The 23,376-nt window shown below is 47.2% G+C and overlaps 1 long non-coding RNA gene and 1 pseudogene across 2 annotated transcripts in view; both read right to left on the bottom strand.

Annotated features, from left to right (window-relative positions):
* Window positions 1–10,361, bottom strand: part of LOC309545403 — a 192,478-nt gene extending 182,117 nt beyond the window's left edge. The window contains exon 1 of the long non-coding RNA XR_014224892.1: window positions 10,271–10,361. This is a non-coding gene — a long non-coding RNA (uncharacterized lncRNA). The remainder of the gene's footprint in view (window positions 1–10,270) is intronic.
* Window positions 10,362–21,019: 10,658 nt separating this feature from the next.
* LOC309545557 lies at window positions 21,020–21,972 on the bottom strand (annotated as a pseudogene). Its single transcript has one exon. The product of its transcript is annotated as an uncharacterized misc_RNA (transcript).
* Window positions 21,973–23,376: the final 1,404 nt, after the last annotated feature.

The raw sequence follows: 23,376 nt of genomic DNA, 5'->3' as shown, positions 1-23,376 counted from the left end.
CCATGCCCACAGCCCTGCATTCTCATGCACCATGCCCGCAGCCCCGCATTGATTCACCTGTACCATGCCCGCAGCCCTGCATTCTCCTGTACCATGCCCACAGCCCCGCATTCTCCTGTACAATGCCTGCAGCCCCGCATTCTCCTGTACAATGCCTGCAGCCCCGCATTCTCCTGTACCATGCCCGCAGCCCCGCATTCTCCTGTACCATGCCCGCAGCCCTGCATTCTCCTGTACCATGCCTACAGCCCCGCATTCTCCTGTACCATGCCCGCAGCCCTGCATTCTCCTGTACCATGCCTACAGCCCCGCATTCTCCTGTACCATGCCCGCAGCCCTGCATTCTTCTGTACCATGCCTACGGCCCTGCATTCTTCTGTATCATGCCCGCAGCCCTACATTCTCCTGTACCATGCCTACAGCCCCTCATTCTCATGTACCATGCCCGCAGCCCTGCATTCTCCTGTACCATGCCTACAGCCCCGCATTCTCCTGTACCATGCCCGCAGCCCTGCATTCTCCTGTACCCTGCCTACAGCCCCGCATTCTTCTGTACCATGCCCGCAGCCCTACATTCTCCTGTACCATGCCTACAGCCCTGCATTCTTCTGTACCATGCCCGCAGCCCTACAGGGCACTGTGGCACTATAGACAGTAGAAAGCCTGGTGCGCTCATCTGCCCAGTGTCTATTGCTCTGTCCTGTTCCTGCTGTCACTCCGTACACACTCACACCCCTCTGACTGCTTTCATAGTCCTATAGAATGTGGGGGCCTCTTGGAGGGCGTGACATTTTTTTTTGGGGGGGGGGGGGCAGCATTTCATTCTCGGACCCAGGCAGCACAATGTCTTGGGCCAGTCCTGCTTAAGGCATTGTATGCATTAAGATAAAAAACCTTCTGTGTGCAGCAGCCGCCCTCAGCCCCCCTAATGCTTACCTGAGCCCCTTCTCGATCCAGCGATGTCCACAACTGTCTTAGCCATCCAGGACTTCCCTCCTCATTGGCTAAGACACAGCAGTGGCACCATTGGCTCTTTCTGCTGTCAATCAAAGTCAGTTAGCCAATGAGGAGAGAGAGGAGGTGGGGCCGAACCGCAGCTCCATGTCTGAATGGATACACAGAGCTGTGACTCGGCTTGGGTGCCCCCATAGCAAGGGAGGGAGGGAGCACTAAAAGCAAAGAAGCAGTTCACTTTCCAAGCACAGAAATTTTCTCCAACACTTAGTCTAGGTTCACACTGAAAGCGGGTTTAAAATCGTGCAAGTTCAGCTGAACTTGCACAATTTCAAACAAGCATTTGAGTCCGACTTAAGGGGCGATTTGAGAGACATCTGTGCGGGTTCCTGCATAGATGTCTATTGAAGTTGCCGCCGAAGTTGCCAAAAGTAGTTCAGGAATTACTTTTGGGAATCGGTGCGCGCCACAAAGTCAGCATTGCACCAATTCTGACGGTGCTGCTGCTGGCAATAGACTCCGATTTGTTTGACATGACAAATCGCATGTCAAATTAGGCCTGATGTGAATTGGGGCTTAGGGGGTTATTTACTAAAGCTGGAAAATGCAAACTCTGGCGCAATTCTGCATAGAAACCAATCAGCTTCCAGGCTTTATTGTAAAAGCTTAATTGAACAAGTTGAAATTAGAAGCTGATTGGCTACCACTTACAGCTGCACCCGATTCTCTGTGCTCCAGTTTTAGTAAATATCCCCTTAGCGAATGTGATGACATTTCCCAGAGAAAAAAAAAAATAATTTTTGCTTGCACATGATTGGATGATGGAAGTCAGCAGAGCTTTAACTCATTTACTAAAGGCCCGTACACACGTACCGATTGTCGGCCGAAAATGTTCAGCCGCCGAGCGATCGGCCGATTTTCAGCTTGTTAGTATGATGCTTCCGACAGCCGACAGCGCACTTTCGGCCGAACAGAATCTGTCGTGCAAGCATTAAAATTTTTGTATGCCAACACCAGAACAGCCGATTGTTCGCCAGTCAGTACAGAATTCGGCCGACAAACAGCAGATTAGCAAGACTGGGCATGCTCAGAAAAGAAAAAAGACAAGGAAAGTTAACCATCACATGACATCACTTCTGCAGTCGGCTGTTGTTGGCCGACAAAATTCGTGTGCAGTCTTTTGCACTTTTCAACAGACAAGACAGCCCTCGGACAAAAGACGGCCGATCGTTCGGCCGACGATCGGTACGTGTGTACGGGGCTTTACTCTGGGGAAACTTCCCTGGCAAAGTGAACAGTCTATTTGTCAAAACTCTGCAATGTGCTAGTATGTACTTATGGCATTTTTTAACCACTTCAATACAGGGCACTTTCACCCCCTTCCTGCCCAGACCAATTACTGATAGATGGCAAATTGGTGGACAGCTCTGATAGGGAGGGCACTGAAAGGGTCCCTGAGCCCTTATTGCCATCCTTGGTGGCCATGGGTGGGCATCCTTGGTGGCCATGGGTGGGCATCCCTGGTGGCCATGGGTGGGCAATCCCTGGTGGCCATGGGTGGGCAATCCCTGGTGGCTCTAGTGGCACCCCCCCCAAGGGTCTGCACTGGTAATCAATGCTCTGATTACCAGCCCAGACCCTTGGGGGGGGGGGGGGGTAGGCTCTTTACCAAGATCAGAGATGTGGTGTGTCAGAGTGATGTGCTTTCCATGTTTTTTTACCGCAATTTGCGTTTTTTATGTTTTTTTTTGGGTGGAGGTTTGTTGTTGGGCAGATTTAAAAATGCGAAATGCAAGGCGTGGTAAAAACGCACTACATGCTTTTCTGAAGCTTCTCCATTGAAGTCTATTGAACCAAAAAAGCAAAAAAAGCACCATTGTGCGTTTAAAAAAAGTCCCTGACCCTTTCCAAAAATGCAGAGGCACAAAAATGCATTGACATAAACGTGTTCTATAGGAACCCATGTTAAAAAAGTGTCCCGCGTTTCTGCACAAAGCATGAAAAAAGACATTCGTGTGAAAGGAGCTCGGTTCACGTCTATGCAGTTTGCAATTGGAGCATTCTGCAGTGCATTTTGCTGTGCGAGTAAAGGCCCGTACACACGTACCGATCATCGGCATACAAGCGTCGGCGGACGAAAGATCTGCCGATTGTACGTTTGTTAGTATGGTGCCTCCGACAGCTGTCAGCGCACATTCTGCGGACAAGAATCTTTCTTGCAAACATGAAAATTTTTGTCTGCGGACACCAGAACGGACGATTGTTCGCCAGTCAGTACAGAATTCTGCCGACAGACCGCAGATTTGCAAGACTGGGCATGCTCAGAAAAGAAAAAACACAGGGAAAGTTAACCATTACATGACATCACTTCTGCAGTCGGCTGTAGTCGGCGGACAAAATTCTTGGGCAGTCTTTGCACTTTTCAACAGACACCGACATCCCGGGGAGAAAAGACGAACGTTTGTATGCCGACGATCGGTACGTGTGTACGGGGCTTGAGAGAGAGGGTGTGTGAGACAGAGGGGGGGTGAGAGAGGGGATTAGAGACAGAGTGAGAGAGGGGGGGGATGAGAGAGGGAGGGTAAGAGAGAGAGAGAAGAGAGATGAGAGAGAGAGGGGGGATGACAGAGAGAAAGAGAGAGGGGGTGAGAGAGAGAGGTTGAGAGAGAGAGAGAGGGGTGAGAGGGGGGGGTGAGAGAGAGAGGAGGGTAGGGAGAAAGAGAAAGAGAGGGGGGTGAGAGAGACAGAGAGAAAGGGGGGGGGTGAGAGAGAGAGAGGGGGGGGGTGAGAGAGAAAGAGAGAGAGAGGGGTGAGAGAGGCAGCTTTAGCAATCAGTGGCCAATAGAGTCTAAGGTGGAGGGGGGGCGGCTTTTTTTACGCCCCCCTGCAAAGTGCCGCCCTAGGCCTGGGCCTTGTCGGCCTAGGCCAAAATACAGCACTGCAGTGTCCCCACATGACAAATCCCAGGAAAAGTAACCCCCCCCTTTATGACAGAGATATGAGGCTGCCATTGTAGACCTTCGTCTGTATATACCGGTCTATTATGCTGGCCAACTAATTTCATTACTTTCCTAAAGCTGCATACACACTATCCAACTTTTGTGGTTAGATTTCCTTCAGATTTACCTTTTCTATGTAGTACAAGGGCCTGCCAGATTGCATACAAATTGAAAGTGTTTAATTTTGACCGCATTTTATATGGTTTTGGTAAATCTAAAGGAAAAAGTCTTCAGAAAATCTTATAGTGTGTATGGCCCTTAAGGCTCAATTCACACCTATGCATGTTGTTTTGAACATTTCTGTAGTCCTTTTTTCTGTGCTTTCCATGTTTTTTTTTTTTACAGCGATTTGTGTTTTTTTTTTTGGGGGGGGGGGGGGGATTTGTTGTTGGGCAGATTTAAAAATGCAAAGCGCAAATTGTGGCAAATGCTTTTCTGCAGCTTCTCCATTAAAGTCTATTGAACCAAAAAAGCACCGTTTTGTCCCTGACCCTTTCCAAAAACAGCAGAGGCACAAAAATGCATAGATGTATATGTGTTCCATAGGATCCCATGTTAAAAAAAAGTCCCGTGTTTCTGCACAAAGCATTACAAAAAACGCATTCGTGTGAAAGGAGCCTAAAGGCCCGTACACACGTACCGATCGTCGGCATACAAACGTCGGCGGACGAAAGATCTGCCGATTGTACGCTTGTTAGTATGGTGCCTCCGACAGCCGTCAGCGCACATTCTGCCGACAAGAGTCTGTCTTGCAAGCATTAAAATTTTTGTATGCCGACACCAGAGCGGCCGATTGTTCGCCAGTCAGTACAGAATTCGGACGACAGACCGCAGATTTGCAAGACTGGGCATGCTCAGAAAAGAAAAAACACAGGGAAAGTTAACCATTACATGACATCACTTCTGCAGTCGGCTGTAGTCGGCGGACAAAAGTCTTGTGCTGTCTTTGCACTTTTCAACAGACACCAACAGCCCAGGGACAAAAGACGGCCGATCGTTCGCTGACGATCGGTACGTGTGTACGGGCCTTTAGACCCAGAACATGTAAGCAGATAAGGAAAGTCAGAAAAGTTAGGAGTCCTTCTCTACATCTTTATTCTGGATCAGAGACTTAAAGTACTGAAGCCAGTGTCAGTCAGACATCATTGAATATACTGAGAGAAGTATTGTTGTACCTTATAACCTTCAGACTAGGATTATATCTGTGCGGGTGGTGCCGCTGCAGGACCAACACAAATACCAGCAGCCGCAACCACCCACGCAGAGAAATGCAGGACCCACCGGAATGCCACGTCGCCCACACTGGAAATCGCACCAGTACTGGAATCTCGGTTCCCGTACGTGCTGTGATTTAAAAAATAGTGCAGGGACGGGACTGGTTTTCTGTGAATGGGCTCTCGTGTTCGTGCAAACCGCGGCCCGCTTGGCTGCACAGGTGTGAACCTAGCCTCAATTCTCCTCACTGCCTCTCCTATATGCTTCATCTGATTTCAGTGACTAAAAAAGGAGTTCCGCCCCCCCCCTCCCCCCCAAAAAAGAAAAAATGTAAAGTCAGCAGCTACAAATACTGTAGCTGCTGACTTTTCCCATTAGGGGACTTACCTGTCCAGGAATCCGGCAGTGTGCTCATCCGAGCCGATTCTTGAATCGACTCTCGGGTGCTGGCCCGCTATCTTGGATAAGGGAAGTCAGCAGTGAAGCCTCGCAGCTTCACAGCCGATTTCCTACTGGACGCATTTGCAAATCGCTCTGCTGCGGGGGAAAGGAGGGGGGCTGAACTTCTGGCTGACTTTGCTACGGCAAACTGAACCGTACCATGATCCTGTCCGTGAAATCCAGATGGATGGAAACCCTATTTTTCATCCTTCTGGAGGATCTGATCGAATGAAAACGGACAGGCGGTCCCGGCTCGCTCCTCCACTTCTTGAGACTTCCGGCCCTGGGGTGACATAAGTAGTGATGCCGCTGTCACTATTCCTGTCAGCCTTATAGTAGAAGAAACTTGGGCGCCCCCCCCCATCCCTACAATACATGCTGCACCCAGGGCAGCCGCTCCTTCTGCCCACCTCTTGTCCCAGCCCTGCACACAAGTGTGAACCTAGGATATATGCATGTGAACACAAGGAAAATTAAATGCAGGAGAAATTGGAAGTGCCGGTTCACATTAGTGCGATCACAGAGATCGCATGTAATTCGGAGTGCACTGCTCCTAAATTACATGCGATCTCTGTGCGGTGCAAATTTCAGCCATACACTTTGTATAGCTGAATTCACACCGCAATTGCACTAAACGCACACATGACCCTTTCTTAAATCCGCAGCAGAATCGGATCGCGTGGTGGTTCACACTAGTGCGATCCGATTCTGTGCGAACTTTCAGATCGCACTGCGATATGCGATCTGATCTGGGGGTGTCGTTAACCGCTTGCCGACCGCCGCACGACTATTTACGTCGGCAGTCAGCCCCTCACAGGCAAAGCGACGTAGGGCTACGTCGCTAGCCTGTGAGGGTCTAGGGAGCGAGCGCGCGCCGCCAGAGGCACGCTCCTGCGCGGTCACGGACCCCCCCGCGCGTGTGACTGGCGGACCCGATGTCCGCTGGTCACTCGCGATCGTCCATTAGAGCGGGAGAAAGGCAGGCGGCTGATGTAAACAAGCCGCCTGTCATTCTCCCCTGTGTAAGAATGGAGATCATACGGTTCTACTATGTAGGACCGTTGATCACTGTTCCTACATCTCAAGCCACAGCCAATCACAGTTAGAATGACGCCCCTAGGGACACACATAACCCCTCCAAGTTAACCCCTTCACTGCCAGTGTCATTTTACAGTAACAGTGCATATGTATAGCACTGATTACTGTAGTAATGTCACTGGTAACCCCAAAAGTGTCAAAAATGTCAGTCAAGGGTCCGATCTGTCCGCCGCAATGTCGCAGTACCGCAAAAAAAATCGCAGATCGCTGCCATTACGCGTTAAAAAAAACAACAAAAATGACAAAAATCTTTCCCTTAATTAGTAAACGCAATAACTTTTGCGCAAACCAATTAAAATACGCTTTTTGCGATTTTTTTTTACCAAACATATGTAGCATAAAACAAATTGGCCTAAAATGTTAAAAAATTTTGATTTTTATATTTTTTTGGGGGAATTTCATATAAAAAAATGTGAAAAATATTGTTATTTTTGCAAAATTGACGCTCTTTTTTGTTTATAACGCATGATCAAAAAAATCGCACGGGTGATCAAATACCACCAAAAGAAAGCTCTGTTTGTGGAAAAAAAAGGACGTCAAATTCGTTTTGGTACGGTGCCACATGACCGCGCAATTGTCCGTTAAAGTCACGCAGTGCCGAATCGCAAAATAGGCCCTGGTCAGGAAGGGGGTAAAATCTTCCGGGGCTTAAGTGGTTAACTTTTAATTGACACCCCCAGCGTATCGCATATGGCAGTGTGAACTGCCAGGGGTGCGGATGCAATGCGGGAACATGCAGCATATTCGCAGCCTTCCCGCATCACAGAGATGTGAACCGGCACAAAAGCTTAAACTTTGTTTGTTCTTCTCAGATCATTTCTCCTGAGTTTTGGTTCCCATTTACATTCTTACATCTTAACGCACGGGTTGTGACGTGCTGAAATGCGTGTCGTGGTTCCCCCATATCAAAGATTGCTAACAGTGCGTTTTTAAAAAAACATCGGATTTGTTTTTTGCATTTCAGTGCATTAGGGAAGCCCATGGACCTCAAGTCTTTAAAATGCAGACAACATGCGTTTTCATGTGCTGGCAACAGGTATTCACAAGCCTTGGTCATTGGCTGTTAATCCACCCCAAATTCTAAGGCTCCGTTCAAACCATTGTAGTGTGCGTTCAGTTGGACAGGTTTCTGCGTGTCACATGTAGGGCAGTCCATTTATTTCAATGGGCTGCCCTACGTGTGAGAAACATGCAAAAGAAGTTGTGCTGCACCAAAACGCACCAAATCGCACGTGTTAGCAGATGTGTGGGGGATCTTTTAAGCTTAGGTTCACACTAGTGCTGCTGCATGATGATGCGTATTTCACTGCGTATTTGTAGCTTGCTTTTACATGTGTTTTTATGCTTCATGCGTTTTTTTTTTTTTTGCTAGGAGTAGATTGGATTTTTTACACAAAACGCACAAAAAATGCACTAAAAATGAATTTTACATGTCCTTTCTATGTATTCCTATTGACGCCTTTAGGGCAAAAAACAAGCTGCTCTGCACCAAAAGAAGCGTCTGCACCTTTTAAAAAAAAAAAACAAAAGAACTGCGTTTATATGATAATGTTGTGAATGCCAGCACGACAGAAAACACCGGAGAAAACGCACTAGTGTGGGACAAGAATCAAAAAGTAATGGCACCGGTGCGCGTCTGCAATAGGGTTGCTTGTGTTTGTGCATTGCAGGAAAGTGCGCGATTTTGCACGCGTTCCTGTCCCGCACAAGTATGAATGTAACACTTCAGATTGAAATGCTTTAGATTGTAAGCTCCTTGAGCAGGGTCCTCCTATTCCTTCTGTATTAAACTATATTGTAATTGTACTGCCCCCCTTTTATATTGTAAAGTGCTGGGAAACTGTTTGCGCTATAAAAAGGCTGTATAATGATAATAAAGTAACCTAAATGTATTTTGTAGGAGGAGATTGGATTTTATATAACACAACTTTGCCAAAAAAACGCACAAAAAATGCATTTTACCTGCCAATAAAAACAGATTAAAAAAAAAAAATGCATTTTACCTGTGCTTAATGAAAAAAAAAAAACGCACGTGCATCAAAGCGTGTCGATGATGCTTGTCAAAATGCATGTCAACGCACTTAAGAAACGCATATCGATGCACGACAGCGTACCTTTCTACCGATACAAAAAAACGAAAAAAAAGAAACCGCACCTCTGTGTACACACATAGTTCTAAATGGGTTATTAGCCCTGGTCCACACCAGTGCGGCTTTGGAATTGCGTTACTTCAGATCAGCGCGATTATGCACTTCCGATTTCATTGCAGCTTGTGACTTTGTTTAACCGCTTTCCGCCCAGCCGCTGTAGTTTTACTGCGGCAGGTCTGCTCTGTCCCGCGAAATCACGTACATGTATGTCGCTTCGCGGGACCGCGGGCGCGGGCATGCCCATTCATCCCCAGGGGAAGTTGATCAGCAGGGCCGTTGGATGCGATTGCCACCGGCTACCTGCGATCGCTCCCTGTGGAGACAGAACAGCGGTCTGCCGTTGTAAACATGGCAGACCGATGTTCTGTCAGTAATGAACACAGGGCTCCTGTGTTCTTCCTATTTAGGAACACAGGTCTCTCTGTTCATCCAGCAAGCCCATGCCCCACACAGTTAGAAAGCACCCCCTAGGGACACGTTTAACCCTTTGATCACCCCTGGTGTTAACCCCTTCCCTGCCAGTGTAATTAGTACAGTAACATTGCATATTTTTATCACTGATTACTTTAGTAATGTCACTGGTCCCCCCAAAAGTGTCAAAAATGTCACTTAGGTGTCCGATCTGTCCGCCGCAATGTCACAGTCCTGCTAAAAATCGCTGATCGCCGCCAATACTAGTAAAAATGACATAAATCTTTCTCATAGTTTGTAGAGGACATCCATTTTTTTGGGGTACAGCATCGCACGACTGCACAGTTGTCCGTTACGCAGAGCTGTAAAAGAAGTTGTAATTAAATCGGAAAAAAAAAATAGTGCAGGAACCTTTATCAAAGTTGCGGCAATTTGAACGCTTCCATTGCAGGCAATAGGGTGCGACTTGTCGTGCGATTTGGAACTCTCAGATCGCCTGACAAATTGCAGCGAGGGCTAAATAAACCAATGGCTGGAAGCTGGTGTGAATGTGAAGTTGTCATATAATATACATTGATACTGTATATCTATCTATAAGTGGATAAAAGCCTGGAGTAGATAATGATAAACAATGGAAGCATTCCTCATGTGTCAGGACGGAGAGAAGTAGAGAAGTGATCCGGTAGATCCCAGGGGCAGCTTCTCTTCTATATTGTCTCTATCAGAGAGGAGCCTCCATCACATTATATTATGACACTGGGAATATTGTCAGCTAGCACAGGGATGATGGCAGAAGTGTGGGTGGAAACAAAGCAACGTGCATGGATGCTGGGAAGATGGTGATCCCCACCCTCAGCATCAAACTTGTACCCCCCCCCCCCCCTCCCTCCCCTCCTCTACACAGCAGCTGTGACCACATTATACAATACCCCCTGCTATAGGGATAAAAGGACCTATCCTTCCCTCTGCATGGACAGCTCTGATCACATGTGTGGGGCTCACCTGGATCAGGTAGGGGGAGAGTCACCGTCCGGCATCAGTGTACCACTCTTCTCTGCCTGCTCCCCCCTCCAGGTCCTGCTGTCAGTGTCTGCTCCTCCTCCTCCAGCAAGCCTAGGCAACCGGCTATGGATTCTGCCTCCCACCACCTCCTGATTGGGCTCCCAGCCTCTCATCACTCTGCCAGTGCAAGCTGCAGGCTGAGTGCAAGCCTTGTGTCCTGCTTTCCAGGGACAGTCCCCGCTCTGGGAACTGGACCTGCTTTTCAGGGACAGCTTTTGGTCTACGAGACAGATTCCTGGATGTAGTCCTGCTTTTCAGGGACAGCTTGTGGTCTGGTAGATAAACTCCTGAAAGTGGTCCTGATTTCCAGGGACAGCTCTGGGTCTACAAGACAGATTCCTGGAAGTAGTCCTGCTTTCCAGGGACAGTCTGGGATCTGGGGTAATGATAGATTCTGGGAACTGGTCCTGCTTTTCAGGGACAGCTTGTGGTCTGGTAGATAAACTCCTGAAAGTGGTCCTGATTTCCAGGGACAGCCCTGGATCTACGAGAGATTCCTGGAAGTAGTCCTGCTTTCCAGGGACAGCCCGAGCTCTGGGGGATGATAGATTCTGGGAACTTCTCCTGCTTTTCAGGGACAGCTTGTGGTCTGGTAGATAAACTCCTGAAAGTGGTCCTGATTTCCAGGGACAGCCCTGGATCTACGAGACAGATTCCTGGAAGTAGTCCTGCTTTCCAGGGACAGTCTGGGATCTGGGGGGGATGATAGATTCTGGGAACTGGTCCTGCTTTTCAGGGACAGCTTGTGGTCTGGTAGATAAACTCCTGAAAGTGGTCCTGATTTCCAGGGACAGCCCTGGGTCTACGAGACAGATTCCTGGAAGTAGTCCTGCTTTCCAGTCTGGGACAGGGACAGTCTGGGATCTGAGAGATTGACACCTGAATGTGGTTCTGATTTTCAGGGATAGTTTTGGATCTAGGCGATGGATTCCTAGAAGGGTAGCCTGGGGTCTCAGAGACAGATTTTTGAAAGTGGTCCTGCTTTTTAGGGACATCCTGGGATCTAGGAAATGGATTCCTGGGAGTAGTCTTGATTTCCAGGGACAACCTGGATTCCTGAAAGTTGGTTTGGTTTTCAGGGACAGCCTGAGATCTTGGAGATCCTCCTGAAAGTGGTCCAGCATTCAAGAGAAAGCCTAGTCTTGATTTCTAGGGACACCCAAAGGTTTGGGAGTTGGGCTTCTGGAGGTAGTCCTGCTTTTCAGGAACAATCCTGGATTCCCAAAAGTAGTTCTGTTTTCCAGGGACAATTCTGGACTCTTGAAAGTAGTCCTGTTTTCCAGGGACAATTCTGGATTCCTAAAAGGGGTCCTGTTTTCCAGGGACAATCCTGGATTCCTGAAAGTGGTCCTGTTTTTCAGGGACAATCCTGGATTCCGGGAGGTGGTCGTGTTTTCAAGGGATAGCCTAGAGTCTCAGAGACTGATTCTTGAAGGTGGTCCTGATTTCCAAGGACAACCTGAGATCTGGGAGATGGATTCCTGGATGTGGTCTTGATTTCCAGGGACAGTCCAGGATCTGGGAGTTGGACTCCTGGAAGTGGCCCTGCTTTCCAGGGACAAGCCCATAGTCCTGAAAGTGGATCTGATTTCCAGGGACAGTTAGGGATCTGGGAGATGGATTCCTTGAAGTGATCCAGAATTCAAAAGACAGCCTGAGGTCTAGGAGATGGAGGATAAATGAAAGTAGTTCTAATTTCCAAGGACAGTCCAGGGTCTGGGAGATGGATTCCTGGAAGTGGTCCTCCCTTTCAGGGACAATCCTGGATTTCTGAAAGTGTTTCTGCTTTCGAGGGATAGCCTGAGCTCTAGGGGATGATGGATTCTGGGAAATGGTCCTACTTTCCACGGACAGCTTGTTGTCTGGTAGATGGACTCATGATAGTGCACCTGAATTCCAGGGACAGCCTATGGTCTAGGAAATGTATTCCTGGAAGTGATAGCCTGGGATCTCAGAGACGGTTTCTTGAAAGTGGTCCTGATTTCAATGGACAGCTTGGGATCTTGAAGATGGATTCCTGTAAGTGATCTTGATTTCCAGGGGCAGCCATAGACTCCTGAAAGTGGTCCTGCTTCAAAGGGACAATCTGATTCCTGAAAGCAATTCTGATTTCCAGGGACAGATCAGGGTCTGGGAGATGGATTCCTGGAAGTGGTACTACTTCAAAGAGACAGTCCGGGATCTGGGAGAGAAATTGTTGGCAGTGGTCTTGATTTTCAGGTATGGCCCTGGGACTGTAAGATGGACTGCTGGAGATCCCTGCTTTCCAGGGACAGCGCAGGGTCTGAAAAATTGACTCCTGGAAATGGTGCTGCAACCCAGACTCCAGGAGTTGGATTCCTGGAGGTAGTCCTATTTTCCTATTTTCTTTTCTGGAAGATTGTTCCTGAAAGTGCTTATGCTTTCTAAGGACAATCCCAAATTAATGAAAGTGGTTCTGCTTTCTAAAGACAGTCTGGGATCTCTTCCAGGAATCTACAGATCCTTAGCTGTGCCTGGAAAGCAGGATAAGTTTCAGGAATCCATCTCCCAGACACCGGATCGTCCTTGGAAATGAGGGCCACTTCTAGGAATCCATCTCTAGACCCCAGGATGTCCCTGGAAAGCAGGACTACTTTCAGGAATCCATCTCCCAGATTGTGGGCTGCCCCTGGAAATCAGAACCACTTCCCGTAATCTATCATCCTAAACCTGGGCTATCACTGGAAATCAGGACAACATCCTTGAATTCATCTCCAAACCCCTGGCTGTCCCTGGAAAGCTTGACTACCTCCAGGAATACATCTCCCAGACTGTCCCTAAAAATCAGCCCATCTTCCAGGAATCCACTTCCTAGACTCGGTGCCGGACTGGGAATAAAATTCAGCCCTGGAAAGAATTTCATACCAGCCCCATAGCTTTATTATACTGACCCAACAGCATAACGCCATTATCTTCTTGTTCATAAAAGGGAAAACCATGCATTTTAAAGCGCATTTGAAGAGTGTATTATACAGTGGGTACGGAAAGTATTCAGACCCCCTTAAATTTTTCACTCTTTGTTATATTGCAGCCATTTGCTAAAATCATTTAAGTTCATTCTTCTTCCTCATGAATGTACACATAGCACCCCATACTGACAGAAAAACACAGAATTGTTGACATTATTGCAGATTTATTAAAAAAGAAAAACTGAAATATCTCATGGTCGTAAGTATTCAGACCCTTTGCTCAGTATTTAGTAGAAGCCCCCTTTTGATCTAATACAGCCAGGAGTCTTTTTGGGAAAGATGCAACAAGTCTTTCACACCTGGATTTGGGGATCCTCTGCCATTCCTCCTTGCAGATCCTCTCCAGTTCTGTCAGGTTGGATGGTAAACGTTGGTGGACAGCCATTTTTAGGTCTCTCCAGAGATGCTCAATTGGGTTTAAGTCAGGGCTCTGGCTGGGCCATTCAAGAACAGTCACGGAGTTGTTGTGAAGCCACTCCTTTGTTATTTTAGCTGTGTGCTTAGGGTCATTGTCTTGTTGGAAGGTAAACCTTTGGCCCAGTCTGAGGTCCAGAGCACTCTGGAGAAGGTTTTTGTCCAGGATATCCCTGTACTTGGCCGCATTCATCTTTCCCACGATTGCAACCAGTCGTCCTGTCCCTGCAGCTGAAAAACACCCCCACAGCATGATGCTGCCACCATGCTTCACTGTTGGGACTGTATTGGACAGGTGATGAGCAGTGCCTGGTTTTCTCCACACATACCGCTTAGAATTAAGGCCAAAAAGTTCTATTTTGGTCTCATCAGACCAGAGAATCTTATTTCTCACCATCTTGGAGTCCTTCAGGTGTTTTTTAGCAATCTCCATGCGGGCTTTCATGTGTCTTACACTGAGGAGAGGGTTCCGTCGGGCCACTCTGCCATAAAGCCCCGACTGGTGGAGGGCTGCAGTGATGGTTGACTTTCTACAACTTTCTCCCATCTCCTGACTGCATCTCTGGAGCTCAGCCATAGTGATCTTTGGGTTCGTCTTTACCTCTCTCACCAAGGCTCTTCTCCCCCGATAGCTCAGTTTGGCCGGACGGCCAGCTCTAGGAAGGGTTCTGGTCATCCCAAACATCTTCCATTGGAGGATTATGGAGGCCACTGTGCTCTTAGGAACCTTAAGTGCAGCAGAAATCTTTTTGTAACCTTGGCCAGATCTGTGCCTTGCCACAATTCTGTCTCTGAGCTCTTCAGGCAGTTCCTTTGACCTCATGATTCTCATTTGCTCTGACATGCATTGTGATCTGGAAGGTCTTATATAGACAGGTGTGTGGCTTTCCTAATCAAGTCCAATCAGTATAATGAAACACAGCTGGACTCAAATGAAGGTGTAGAACCATCTCAAGGATGATCAGAAGAAATGGAAAGCACCTGAGTTAAATATATGAGTGTCACAGCAAAGGGTCTGAATACTTAGGACCATGTGATATTTCAGTTTTTCTTTTTTAATAAATCTGCAACAATGTCAACAATTCTGTGTTTTTCTGTCAGTATGGGGTGCTATGTATACATTCATGAGGAAGAAGAATGAACTTAAATAATTTTAGCAAATGGCTGCAATATAACAAAGAGTGAAAAATTTAAGGGGGTCTGAATACTTTCCGTACCCACTGTATATAGATAAGATAGATATGAAAGCACATAGAGCTTTATATACATATATATATATATATATATATATATATATATATGAGCAAAAGTGGTAAGTGCGGACATAGTATAGGAGATGGTCATAGGCTGTGAGGACATGGTACAGCAGGACATGTCAGAAGCTGCGGACATGGTGAAGGAGATGCAGGGGCTGCAGGCATGGTACAAGAGATGCAGGGGCTGCGGGCATGGTACAAGAGATGCAGGGGCTGCGGGCATTGTACAAGAGATGCAGGGGCTGTAGGCATTGTACAGGAGATGCAGGGGCTGCAGGCATGGTACAGGAGGACATGTCAGAGATGTGGACATGGTACAGGAGATGCAGGGGCTGTGGGCATGGTACAAGAGATGCAGGGGCTGCAGGCATGGTACAAGAGGACATATCAGAGACTTTTGACATGGTGCAGGAGATGCAGGGGCTGCGGGCATGGTACAGGAGATGCAGAGGCTGCGGACATGGTACAGGAGATGTCAGAGGCTGCGGACATGGTACAGGAGATGTCAGAGGCTGGACATGGTATAGGAGATGCAGAGGCTGCGGACATGGTACAGGAGATGCAGAGGCTGCGGGCATGGTACATAGGGTTGTCCTCTCATCCCTTTAAACCAGAACACACATTAATTACACAGGTTTTGTGGCTGATTAAGGTGGTAATTAAACTCACTTAGTGCCTTATCTGCATGATATTAGCTTCAGAACCTGTGTAATTCTTATGTGTCCTGGTTTAAAGGGATGAGGTGGCAACCCTAATGGTACAGGTGATGCAGAGGCTGCGGGCATGGTACAGGAGATGCAGAGGCTATGGGCATGGTACAGGAGATGTCATAGGCTGTGCAGACATAGTACAGGACATGCAGAGGCTGCGGGCATGGTACAAGAGATGCAGAGGCTGCAGGCATGGTACAAGAGATGTAGAGGCTGCGGACATGGTACAAGATATGTAGGGGCTGCGTACATGGTACAGGAGATGTCAGAGGATGTGGGCATGGTACAGGAGATGTCAGAGGCTGTGTGGGCATGGTACAGGAGATGTCAGAGGCTGTGCGGACATGGTACAGGAGATGCAGTGGCAGAGGCGTAACTAGAACCTTCAGGGCCCTGATGCAAGTAACCATGAAGGGCCCCCCAGACCCCTGGCCGGGGCCCTTACCTTCAAGCCCAGGGCTCTTCCCACTAATCCTGGGGCTCTTTACACTCATTGCATGGCCTTTTATTACGGTCCCGCAGCAGGATTCTTTCACAAGTTCTGCAGTGGGCCCCCTTCCTGCAATCTTGTGGGCCCACTTCCTGCAATCTTGGGGCCTCCCCACAGTGGTGCAATGCCAGGGTCCGGTCGCAAGTGTGACCTTTGCGATCCTGGAAGTTCACCCACTGGTTTGCTACCGGGCCCCCTGGAGCATGGGGCCCGGTAGCGATTGCAACCCCTGCAACCCCTGTAGTTACGCCCCTGTGCAGTGGCTTTGGGCATGGTACAGGAGATGTTATAGGCTGTGCGGACATGATACAGGTGATGTCAGAGGCTTTGGGCATGGTACAGGAGATGCAGAGGCTGCGGACATGGTACAGGAGATGTCAGAGGCTGCGGGCATGGTATAGGAGATGCAGAGGCTGCGGGCATGGTATAGGAGATGCAGAGGCTGCGGGCATGGTACAGGAGATGCAGAGGCTGCGGGCATGGTACATAGGGTTGTCACCTTATCCCTTTAAATCAGGACACGCATTAATTACACAGGTTCAGTGGCTGATTAGGGTGGTAATTAAACTCACTTAGTGCCTTATCTGCATTATATTAGCTTCAGAACCTGTGTAATTCCTACAGTCAGGTCCATAAATATTGGGACATCAACAAAATTCTAATCTTTTTGGCTCTATACACCACCACAATGGATTTCCAAACCAGGTGAACAGTGTAGGAATTACAACAGTTTGTATATGTGCCTCCCACTTTTAAGGGACCAAAAGTAATGGGACAATTGGCTGCTCAGCTGTTCCATGGCCAGGTGTGTGTTATTCCCTCATTATCCCATTCACAAGGAGAAGATAAAAGGTCCAGAGTTAATTTCAAGTGTGCTATTTGCATTTGAAATCTGTTGCTGTCAACTCTCAATATGTGTTCTGATAATAGCTGTGTGACTTCCTACCTTCGTATCCAAGCAGTGGGGCAAACCGGACCGGCAGATGCTCAGGTTAGATGAATCGAGACTTAGGCATGAAGATGAAATCAAATGTGGGTTTATTCAATCCAGATACAGCAATAGACGGTGATACAATACTGTTCTGTAGTAGTGGTATCAATATTGTCTATCCTGAAGCTAACTGCTGGTCAAAAACTGATGCCTTCACAAGTCCAAAAAAGTGGAGTTTTCAGTCAAACAGCCATAATGAACTGAAGATGGCTGCTGGATGTGATGAGACACACAGTCTGAAAAAAACACGCCCATGATGTCAAAAACTTTACTGACAAGAACAAAGGCGAGCGGCATGCAAATTCTGGCCAGCAGATGGCAGCAGTACAACAAAGCATAGAAACAACATGGAGAAAGAAAGATTGATAATGCAATGTACAAAATAACTATGAGGAGAACAGCACACTCCCCGTCTGAAATTTCCTTTGGAGATTTCACTATGACGAATGTCCATGAAATATGATACAACCTGCAACAAAGAACATGTTAAAATGCAATAAACATAACAGTCGGGTTCCCTGACTCGTAGTGGAGTAGATCATGAAGTTCAAGTTCAGTCCTTTTCATCCTTCAGGAACGTTCTCGATGGGTAATATTAAAATGAATTTGTTAATCGGCCTTGCAAACGTTTTAAGCTCGCCCTCCCTGAAGATCTTCAACTCCGCCTTTCAGACCTTGCCGTCCTTGCTAGGAAAAAACCTTTGTAATTAGTCCCATAGGCCAGGCAATCCTTTCGGTTTGTTGCTCCTTCATCAATATGAGGTTTCCTTCTTTCAAGTTTGGTTTTTGATGTTGCCATTTTCTCCTTCCTTGAAGAATATTGAGGTACTCTTTTCGCCATCTTTTCCAGAAGTAATCTGCCAGGTGTTGTACACGTTTCCAGTGCTTTTGGTAGATATTCCCATAAGTAAATTCTCCACTAGGCATTAGCATATTGTCCATTTTTTGGGTAAGTAGAATAGCCGGAGACAGTATGGCTGGTGTTTCAGGATCCATAGACACTGGCACAAGGGGTCTTGAATTTATAATAGCTGAAACTTCAGCAAGAAGAGTGACAAGAGTCTTGTGTGTAAGTCTTGAAGAGTTTACATCCATCAACATAGAATTTAGGATGTTGCGTGAGATCCCGATCATTCTATCCCAGGAACCCCCCATATGGGAACTATGAGGAGGATTAAAAATCCAGGTGCAACCTTTCTCCGCCAACTGATCTTGAAAAGGCTTGGTGTAGATGCTCTACAGGCCCCAATGAAGTTACTTCCCTTATCTGACCTCAACTGTTTCACTGGTCCTCTGATTGCGAAGAACCATCTTAAGGCATTAATGAGGCTGGATGTGTCCATAGATTCTATCACCTCTATGTGAACGGCTCGCACACTCATGCAAGAAAATAGCACAGCCCAACGTTTACTGTTTGCATGACCGCCATGGGTTCTACGTGCGGACACCATCCATGGTCCAAAGATGTCCAGGCCATTGTAGGTGAAGGGCGGTTCTGTACATAGTCTATCCGCAGGCAAGTCGGCCATTTGTTGGTGTAGCTGTTTTCCTCTTGCTTTACGACAGTGCACACAGTCATGCAGTATTTGGGCTACACGTTTCTTCATACCTATAATCCAAAGACCTGCAGACCTTAACTTGCCCTCAGTAATTTGTCTGCCCTGGTGTTCAGACTTTTTGTGGTAGTGTCGGATCAGCAACGTGGTGATATGATGTTTGCTGGGAATAATGACAGGATTTTGTTCCGCAAATCCTAGGTGGGCTTGATTCAAACGACCACCAACTCTGAGCAGGCCAAAACTGTCCATAATTGGATTTAAGTTAGCAAGAGGAATTTTTATAGGAATCTGCTGTCTGTTGTTCAAGCACTTCCATTCTACGTTAAATTCTGCTGGACGTATTATGAGAAACTCGTTATGAGAAATGTCCTCAGCAGAGAAGGGTTTATGGCAGACATGCCAACCATGACAATGTTTATCTACCTGAGTATTGTGATAACATCTAGCGATGTGCACTAACCTTGCAATGGTTCTGACAAGTCTCATCCAACTGGAGAAATGTTCGAAGCGATGACAGTCAAGGCTGGAGGTCTGTCTTGTTTCAGTGACTAATGCACTAACTTCAGCGCAGATTTCTGGATCATTATCCGGATCCTGGATGCTGAAAACTTCCTGTACACATTCGACTGCCTGTCCTAGCAGAAACTCTGGACCTGTGAGCCAAGTCGAGTTAGTAAAAGAACCCATAGATGTAGGCCTGGTGGCGTGATCTGCTGGATTGGTACGGAATATTTTATTCATAAAGGCGACAATGTGTTCTCTTGTCTCAGGCTTGCTGTTCATGGTATGCGGAAGAGATTTAAATCTGGATAGCGCTTGCTCCTGATTGTCCGGGAGCCTTACCCTGGTGGTTCGGAAGGGTAATGGAGAAACCCAGTGATCGGTTTCATCTTTAAAGAACTCACTGTCCATTATCTTGATGATCTCTCTGTCCTCTACTGATAAGGCTACTTTATCGTCATCCTTGGTTGTGTGAAAGAATGATCTCCCCAAATTGTCAGCAAAGAGGGGAGAAATGATGTCAGGTGGTTGTATGAGGTCTGGAGACTTCTCCTTCACTTCATAGTGATGGAGCCTAATTCACAGCTTAATGCAAGTTGTGCGTCCATCTCCACGCACGTACGTTTTGAAGGAGTCAATTCTTGGTTGATCCAAGCATACATTTCCTATGACTACCCATCCCAAGTCCAGCCTCTTGGCGTAGTCAGGACCATTACATTGTTGACGCACCTTGTGCACCCTTAGATTGTCTCTGCCAAGCAGGAGTAGAATCTCAGCATTGTTGTCCATAGGTGGGATAATGTTGGCTAGGTGCCTTAGGTGCGGATGGTGAAATGCAGCTTCTGGGGTAGGAATCTCATCCCTATGGTTGGGTATTTGATCGCATTCAATCAGCATTGGTAGGGGTATTTCTGTATTCCCACTGATGGGAGAAGCAATGAATCCTTGCGCCCTCCTGCCGCTAGTCTCTATGCGGCCTGAGCAGGTGTTTAAGATGTAGGGTTCTGATGGTCCCTGTATCCCGTAGGCTTTGAAGAATTTAGGTCCTGCTAAGGACCGGTTGCTTTGGTCATCGATGATGGCATACATTTTTATTGCCTTTTCTAGTAGTCCCTCTGGATAGACCTTGATTAGGCATATGCGGGCACAACATTTCTCACTCCGGCCCTCGCCACATACTTCCAAACATGAGCAGGAAACAGCAGTGGTTGTGTTAGTGTGGTTCTGGGGCCATGACTTGGCGCAGGACTGGTGGTGACGGCCGCTGGTGAGTCTCTGGGGAGTGGAACCGGATGCATAGCTGAGGCATGTCTTTCACTATGACACTCCTCACACTTGACGATGGATTTACAGTCCTTAGCCATGTTCTCCAATGAAGCGCAGCATCTGAAACATACCCCAAGTTTGGCGAGGACTTTCTTGCGCTCCTGTATGGTTTTGGATCTAAACCCCCTGAATTTGTTCAGTGAGTGTGGTTTTTTATGAATGGGACATTCACGATTGAAAGACTTGTCTCTTGATGAGGTATTGTACTGTTTACCCGTGGGTGCTGCAGAAGACGGTAGGTTAGTCTTTCTAACACTCACGCTGCTCTTAAAGTCTCTGTGTTCATGCATGACACTTTCATACCTTGATGATGGTGTCGCTGAAGCTGTAGTGTTGAACTCCAGGAAATCGAGGCTGGGGTCATTCCTCATCTGGGACTGTTCATCAATGAATCTGCAGAAATGAATAAATGGGGGAAAGGTGACGTCATGCACCCTTTTGTACCTTGAGACTTATGCTGCCCACTTTTCTTGCAGACTGTATGGTAGTTTCACGACAATTGGGTTCACTCCATGAGCTGTATCCAGGTAGCACAGCCCAGTCAGACGAGGGTCTCTTTTGGCAAGCTCTAGTTCCATGAGTAGGTCGCTCAAATCCTGAAGCTTATGGACATCCTTAAGATTGATCTTTGGGACGTTCTGCAGTCTCTTGAATAGGGCTTTCTCTATTGCTTCTGCACTGCCGAAGGTACGTTCGAGTCTCTGCCAGGCGGCAGCGAGACCTGCATCTGCTTGTCCCACATAGACAGTTCCGAGGCTCTTGATACGATTTGTGGAGCCTGGGCCCAGCCATTTGATTAGGAGGTCGAGCTCCTGCTGTGCTGTTAAGTTGAGGTTGGCAATGACGGCCTTGAAGGTTGCCTTCCAAGCTCTGTAGCTCTCTGCACGGTCATCAAATTTTGAGAGACTTGTATTAATTAGCTCTCTGCTCACCATAAACCTGGCAAACTCAGACATATCTGATTTCTCACTGCTTGTTGCCACGACAACTTGTGATGCCGCCGGGGCGTGTAGGCTGAGCGGCGTGAAAGGGTGAGATGCTTCTGGGTAGAATGATGTTGCTGCAGGGTTGAGCTGTGATCTAGCCTCTGTAGATTGTGATGACTGCTGCTTGAGCTGTGGGGGTAGGCCAGGAAACGCCTGATAGCCTTTTTGCTGTAATAACTGTCCTTGAGAAGGCACATCTGGGTGAATGCCATCAGGTTGCTCAGGCGCTGTGAGTGGCACTGGCGCTGTAGGTGGAGTTGACTTGGAGGTTTCGGTGTTGTTGGCTTGGATGGTACTGCATACTGGGGGTGGTGCAGATAACTGTTCCAGTACATAGTCGCTGGTGCGATCAGCTGGATCTTCTATTTCCTGTGGTGGCGAGCAGACTGGATGAAGACCTTGGCTCAATGCTTGCTCAAGTAGTCTTACTTTAGCTAATGTAATTTCCTCTTCCATCTCTGATTCAAAAATCTTTATTCGAGCCTCCGCTTCTGCTTCTACCCTCTTGGCATCTGCCTCTGCTTCAGCCTTCTTGGCCTCCGACTCTGCTTCTACCCTCTTGGCATCTGCCTCTGCTCTTTTAGCCTCTGCTTCTGCTCTTGCAAGAGCTTCTTTTTCAGTGAAGGAACGTCTCACTTTGGATTGCTCTGCATTTATGCTGGCCTCTAGTAATATGTCGCTTAGGGTTGAGCTTCTAGAGCATGATGATCTGTATGACCGAGAGGAATGTTTAGATGAATTTGATCTGTGTGATCTAGTTTCTTGCAAATGGGAGATACGGAGTTCTGCTTTATCTTTAGCATGCAGCACCATGGTGTCTCTTTGTCTGTCTATTGATTCTGCCTTGCTCAGTTCTGAAAGGGCTTCATCATTATTAGCATCTTTTAGAAAGGTTATATACCTTGTGGACAGTCTCTTGTATCTTTCATGAGCTGTGTTCAGCCGCCTGATGGCAAGTTGTAAGCTTGTGACACTACCAGAGGATTTAAGTCCTGACATGAGGGAGCAAACTCATTCCCAGAGCTCTTCCAGGTTATCACATAGCTCGTCTTTTGTGGTTTGATAGTTTTCCCTGACCTTTAGTGTCGGTTTGAGGGAGCGTCTTGGTCGCACGACTTGGTCTGCTGGAAGTGTGGGTTCTGCTTCCTGTTCTTCGTAGTGATCAGTATCAGGCTGCATTTGCTTAGTTTCATCACTGGGGAACTGTGCGATGTCCTTTTCTGCCATTTTTATTTAAGGTGCACTGTCTCTTTAAGAAAATAAACTTTTGAATTGGGGGCTGAAAATTGCAGTGCACCCCCTTTCCTGTCGTCTCTTACACCACCTTGTTTGTCCTTGTCCCTTTCTCTCACTTCTTACCTATTCTCCTCCGTGACTCTGGCTGATCCTCACCTCCCCCCTTACTTCAGCCAGGGCTGGAGATACTTTTATTACACCCTACTCTAATACCTGCCCCTTTAATATTACTTAATATATGGTTACACTCTAAATCAAACCATACAGTTGAAATCATAAGTTTTATCATTTTTTATGTTGCCTGATATCCATTAGTTTTGGTGCCTTTAACTGTGATACATACTATGCCTGACTTGAATATAGATTGATCCCCTGAACATTGTATCTGTTAATTTCAATTCTACTTGGTATGTATATTTGTGATACATATGCTATTTCCACGTTTGTACAAATGTACAGCTAACTGTAACGTGTGTTAAATTTTCAATAAAGCATCTTTTTGTGAAAAAAAAAAAAAAGAAAATTGCAGTGCAACTGCGCTGGGGCACTCTGGCAAGGTTCCTCAGGTGTTTTGAGTGATTTGCGGG

Source organism: Pelophylax lessonae (genome assembly GCF_965119305.1).
Source record: "Pelophylax lessonae genome assembly, chromosome: 2".
NCBI classification, from domain to species: domain Eukaryota; kingdom Metazoa; phylum Chordata; class Amphibia; order Anura; family Ranidae; genus Pelophylax; species Pelophylax lessonae.
The sequence above is the reverse complement of the archived record's forward strand: the minus strand, read 5'-3'. Positions and strand labels throughout refer to the sequence as shown.